The sequence below is a fragment of the Rhyacophila brunnea genome, unplaced genomic scaffold (genome assembly GCF_057557595.1).
Source record: "Rhyacophila brunnea isolate RB1 unplaced genomic scaffold, BYU_Rbru_1.0 scaffold_2, whole genome shotgun sequence".
Taxonomy (NCBI): Eukaryota; Metazoa; Arthropoda; class Insecta; order Trichoptera; family Rhyacophilidae; genus Rhyacophila; species Rhyacophila brunnea.
In genome coordinates, this window is record NW_028232859.1 from 47,585,747 (window position 1) to 47,592,882 (window position 7,136).

A 7,136-nucleotide genomic window follows, 5' to 3' on the forward strand; every position below is an offset into this window, starting at 1 on the left:
AGTGGTAGGAAGAGCCACATTCTAATTTCTACTTTTACCAGCATTGAGACTCACAGCACCAACATTAACAATCAGTTTATTGTGGTTGACGGAAGACATCTCCTACATAAAGTAGTTTGGCCCCAAAATTCATGATTTGATGACATTGCGAAGATGTATTCGGATTATTTGACAAAACATTATAAGTTACAAATTGAAGTTGTATTTGACGGATGACGGATCCAATGCTGCATCCAGTGGGACAAAGTTTGTAGAAAGATTACGCCGTATAAATTTAAAACCATGCCCTGAAATTATGTTTCAAGGAAACAATGTCAATCAGGTGGACGAGGAACTTTTTTTGAGCAACGAAAGTAATAAAAATCGCTTGATAACACTACTTAAAACACATTTATCACGGGTTGGCATAAAAGTGAACCTGGCAGAAGAGGATGCCGATGTCTTAATTGTAACTACTGCCATTTCAAAAGCAAATGAATTTAAAAACGTAGTAATAATAGGTGAAGATATTGACCTTCTTGTACTGATGTCGGCAAGAGGACAATTCTTGGGCAACTTATTCTTTCGAAAACCTGGAAAGGGAAGTAAACCAGATGTGTTGTTTTCGACAAAATCGTTTAAATATGACGCACGTACCATTATTTTTACACACACATTCAGTGGGTGTGATACAACATCCCCTCTATTTGGCCATGGAAAGATTAAATTATGTGGTATTTTGGAGAAGAATATTCAGATGAAGGAAGTGTTCACAGTATTCAACAATCCAGATGCCAGCACTGATGAAATAGCTGTAGCAGGAGAACAGGTACTTATGAGGTTATACAGTGATGCTTGTAGACCTGAGGAAACACTGGACACTGCGCTATCGGCTATTCATAAAATCGGCCAAAGAGATTAAATTTAATCTATCAAGACTACCACCACCTCAAGACGCAGCGCGACACCATTCGCTGAGATCCTACTACCAAATACAAACTTGGCTTGGCAATGTTAAAAAACCAGAAAATTGGGGGTGGCAGCGAACCAGCAATGACCTAATACACGTGGAGATCATTAAAGATCCAGCGCCTGAAAAAATACTGAAAGTACTTTCTTGTGCATGCAAGAAGAGGTGCAATAAAGCATGTACCTGTCGAAAATCAGGGATGAACTGTTCGTCAATTTGCAAGAACTGAAAAACTGCAGAAGAGTAAATTGTGAAAATGTAGCAGATATTTCTTGATTGGAGGAAGAGGACGCTGAAGAAGATGACTTTTATACTCAAGCAGAACTTCCCAGCAATGAACAGGTAATGGATGATATGAAATTAATATATTTATATATATATAATATCTCTCCATTCTTTTCAAATTAATGGAATACATATAGTTTTGTAGGATAATGATCCCGATGTGGGAGCTGCATTGCAAGACTTTGACGACGTAAAACCTTTGCCTACTCCACCTCACCAAAGCGGCGGAAACGGTTAAAAAATTAAGATGTTTGGTGAATATTATTGTTATGTACATATTAACATTTGTTTTGCAATCATTACTAAAATTATGAATATACTTTATTTGTAAGATCTTAAGTTTAGATTAGTATTTCTTCTCATTAAAGTTTGATTTTTACTAAAACGCGTGTTTTCAACAGCAAATATCTCATAAACGGTTAAAGATAGAAAAAAAGTGTTATATAAATATTTTTAGGAAATTATAATTCGGGATTAAGGATTATAATTCTGTGTAAAACCATATTTTTCTACGACCAACCGTTTTTGAGATATAAGCAAAAAACCAAAAAAACACCCAAAATTTTGTGGTTTTTTGCCCGCCAAACGTTGTGCCGAAGTCATCCGAATTGGCAAAATTTGTTTTCTAGTCACTCATTACCATATATATAAATTAAAAAAAAAATCTTCTACCCGACCTTTTGCAACGATAAAGTACAGATTGACTGGACTAGGTGTCGTCTAAGACATCTTTAATAATTAAAACCAAATAACAAAATGTCTATCAATTCAAAACAGTATATGTTAATTGTTATCCTATGATCTATGACTTTTGTTTCAATGTCAATATATTTATAGTTTTAGAATTTTATTTTATAAGAACCATTTGGATCTTCAATTTTATGTTATGGAGAAATTTAGAAAGTAACGTGTTATTTTTGCGTGTCTTTTTTATAAGATAAGAGTTATATAACATTATATCTGTTTCACTAAACATGAGTATACGCGTGTTCAACATAATAAACGGTTATATTGTGAATACACTTTAATATCTACGAAAAGCAATTTAATAATGTACAATTCACTTCAGTTCGCATAAAGCTGGAAATAGGTACGAGTGTTCAGCGAATCTCTGAATACCAATAATGTAATGTATATTATATTATATTCCTTTTTATTATTCCTCCTGCTATTGATGAACTTTCTCATGGAAAACAACTGTTGAATTTCAATAGAAGTTCACTTTGCTTATATATGTCTCGCATTCATATATTTGCTACCTATATCCGTTCATGCAATGAACTTCCCTTGCGTTTTTGTTCTTCGCCATTCGGATAGTCGATAGAAGCGCGCGCATCTTACCTCACACCAATGTAAAGTACTGTTCCCACAATACTTTTATTACAACGAGTTAAAAATAATAATACATTGTTAAAAATAAATTACAGGAATACCAACCAAACAACTCATTACTATGAGATGCATGATAACTTTGGTGTAGGGAAAATATTATATTATTATAAACAAATCTATGCATCTTGTGCATACATCAATTTTATCTTTCAGACTTTTCTCACTAACTCATTAACCGGTATAATAAATTGAGCAACTCGTACGAGTACCATTTTACTATATTATTACTTTGAATGTCAGAATTGCACTGAGCCAGAATTGGCAACGTGCATGCATCACTTTAAGACATGTCGCAACAGTAGCGAATAGTGGAGGCAGGCTGTGAAGTCATATGTATTTGTTTTCATTGAACGTTTCAATGTTAAGAGAGTATTGGTTAGTTAGTTAATTAAACTTCAATGACATTGAGCTACTTTATAAGCTGCTTGATGGCGAATTTACAATATGCTTGTAAACTCGCCCAGTGTCATCATCGAACAAGCTAACAAACAGATTGTAAATAATCTACCGAGAAAAATTGAAAGCCGGTCAACTTTACACGCTACACGCTCACGTGTGGGCCTACTTTGTCTGCGCAGTAGAGCGATAGTAGCAATCTCCCGGTAAAAAAAAGAACTACTCGATACGTCCTGTCAAAATAGTACCAAAAATGACGGTTTCAACTCGTAGCTTGTTGGCTTCTGAGCGAGTTGAAAGTTTTGTGTGTCATCATCACAATTGCACTAGCTGACTCGCCCGCTTTTAAATTCGCCAACAAGCAGCTTGTAAAGTAGCTCAATGTCATTAATGCTTTAGCGATGTTAATAACACTGTATTAATATAGTTTCTAAGAAAGATTATATTATTGAAGTTGAAATATTGTTTAGAGTTCAAAAAATGTTTTATAGTATAATTAAAGACAAGTAGTAAATTTTAAATTCCCATTCATTTAATATCTTAAATAATCTAATAAATAAAATGCTTATTACGTATGTTTTACACAGAAAAACAATGGTGGTCAAAATCAGTTTCATATTTAAAGTTTGCTCCATAAACCATACTAGCAAGTACCTAATAAAAATCATATTTAATATTTAAAAAAATATTAATAAGTTATTATATACATATTAAACTTGAAATGGAAAGAACTAGGGGAAACCTTCATTTAGTAATTGATCGACTCTAGCTAATGATGATGTACAATTGTGCACTTATCAACAAATAATATAATAACATGACAATAATTAGATATTTAACAAATAAGATGTTAAATAAAAATACCACCGCAACCGAAGCTTTACACACCATCCCTCCAACCCCGTCACACGGTTTCTTGCTGGCCGCAGAAATTGGTACCTGTTGAGGCCTCGGGCAATACGCGCGGCAGAGTGTCGCTCCGGCCCTGCCCGACGCACCTTCCGTAATGAGGTTATTTCAGTTAACACAGTTATTGTTGTTGCGGCGCCCCTTGGGAGGTTGTTTAATTGGGTCCGATGGGCGGCTGCGATTATTTTAATTTATTGAAGCCTTTTTTCAGCGGGCTTGAAATAGTATGTTTTACTTTGTAAACTTTTATTATTTAAGTAAGCTTTTCTCTAATGAATACAATGATACTTTACAATAAAATAATAATATGGACTGTATTAGCGGGAGAATTTACAATCTTTACAGAAATAGCATGAGAAAGGAATGGTGTGAGTGTAGATAAGATTGCCATATGTAAACAAACAGAAAATTGAGCGTAGTTATACACAAAGTAGCCAGGCCACAATTTTGAAAAATGAGTTATTATGATTCCCATAATTTCACACGTTTGTTTTATATTCTGCACAAATCAACCAAGCTGCTGTCATACAAAAATCTTATATAAATGCGTTTTAAAGATTTTGCAAATCGCAGAATTTGACATTTTCGATCTGCATAAAGCAACCAAGTTGCTGTCATGCAAAAATGTCATATAAATGCGTTCTAAAAATATGCCATATTCGATCTGCAAAAAACAGCCACATGATAATATTATGTACTTACCTAATAATTAAAATCCTGGCTGTAAGGTGTGTTTTTATACATTTAATTAATAAACATTATTTTCTCAATTACATTATATGTTTTTCATTTTATTATATATAATATATATATATATAATATAATATGTAGATTTTTCATGTAAAAATTAGTGCCAGGCACCTAAATATTAATGTATAATTTACAAGTTTTTCGAATTATGTTCAGAACTTTGAAATTCCCATAATACTTGAATAATAAAAATAAAGCTTTTTCTTACAAAAACAAGAGCTGCATTCAAGAATGAACATTCTAAAAAACCCGTTTTGCACAAAACAGCCTGGACTGCTGAAACACCAAAATTTTATAGATTTTATGCTTTTATCTATTTATAAGTTACACAAAATCATATATATAATATCTATCATTCAAAATGTATAAACAGTATACAGAGGGTTTGTGGATTTAAAAAAACACACTCTACATAAAAGTGCTTCTATCTCTGTTTGAAGTTTGTGTGGACTGGCTGCTTTGCGTATAACTACGCTTAATTATCGTCGTATGCAGACACAGCCACGTGTTCAAAGCCTCCAGTATTCTGATGGTCCGTTCTTTTGATATTCAGGTTTCAACTTATACGATTGTAATATCGCTTCTGATCGCCCTCCAAAGCATGCTTTTTTACTTTGGTGAATCAGAATTTGGGGCGCGCCTTATAATTGATGGCGTCTTACAATGGGTATAAAAAAATCAATATTTTGTAGAAAAACGCAGATTTCAACGACCCCTTGGTCAAAATATGAATCAAAAAAATGTAAACTGAGGTTGAAGAAGTGTGGTACTCTGATGGTATAATTAGTTTATTACAGATGAAAGTACATAAATAATTAACTGTTTTCATTGTCATTGTATGATTTTTATCTTCGTCAAATATTACATAATTTTGAAAAACACTTTCTGAGAAAATATATTATAACCAATAGAAAAAATCTTTTTTGAAAAAAAGTAAGCCACCCGGCAGGGAATCGAACCTTGCATCTCCCGGGTTTACGCCCCATCCGCGCATTACCTCTATGCTACGTGGTGACATACTAATTGCGACAAATTTTAACTATTGGCCACTTTTTTTAATACCCACTCATCAGTGCTCTTCTAAATCAAGCTACTTTGGCAATCAAATTTTGTATTAAATCAAAGTAGATAAGTACCTATTACTTCAATTACTAACCGAGGTCGTGGATTTTTCCAATATTTTTTGTGATGTAACTTACTTGAACTTGCTAATAATTTATAATTAACTATTTCTTTTATTCAACGAATAATTTACAAGATTTAAGAATGTACCATTCTAATTATTGAAGATACATAATTTTGAAAACACTTTCTGAGAAAATAATATTATCACCAATAGAAAAAATGGTGGCTTACTTTTTTTTTAAATAATATTTTTTAAGCAAGTTAGTCAAGTCAAGTTTATATGATTCAACAGAAAATTTAACCGGTTAAGTGCCCAGAGCGTCTTTGCACGCCTTAATTACACAGATTCTTACGTTAATTACTATCAATTAACTAATTGCGGCATAGAAAGGACTAAAAACGTTGTATATAAAAAGTTCTTTTTATCTTGTAATTATTGAACATTTAACTCATTTAGTGCTAACACCGCGACTGGCGCGTTTGCGTTAGTTGGCCATTAGATATAATTAACATGGTATTTAAATGTGGTAATTAAATATAAATTAACAGGTCAGCAGTGATTGTACAAATATTTTAAGTTAGCAAAATCTGCCGAAATCACCAGAACAACGAGGTCACATCACGCGTAATGTACTACATCGACAACCACATGACTCAATGAACGTTTTTTTATCATTTTATACATGCCTACACATTTTCGACCCATGTCAAAATCACTTGTTTTATATTTTTAGCGGTTGGCACTGTATTTTCTTTAAGAATGTTATCTATTATCTATGATCTGCAGGTTGGGTTATGTTCAAAATATTATAATAATATAATTTTAACGTATGGCCACGTAGAAATTTTATAAATTAATTGAATTAGCGTGAATAATAAATAAAAATTCAAAATACTAATACATTAGAGTTGGCACTCTTCATCATCGAATTTACAGATATAGTGATCATTCAAAATATTATGTAGAATGACGAAACCATAGACTAAATTTGTCGCCGTGACAGCATGATAATACGCGACGTGCATCATAATGTATTTAAACCTTTATAATCACGAAAGTTTACAATACATACTATTGATGCAAGTAAATCCATGCATGTGTACAGGCGTTATTATATTATATTTTTGCGGGATTTATAGAATCTGTATGTACGCGTTTATTGAACATAATAATTATTTATAACACAATTACACATCATCGCCTTTATTACTGAGAGAGACCATTAATCAATATTGACCCCTCGTGTATTATTTATCTTTGTCCCATTTCAGGTGGGCAGCCTAATTCATTCAGGTACACTGCCGCAAGCAATATTGAGGTAGTGTTCAT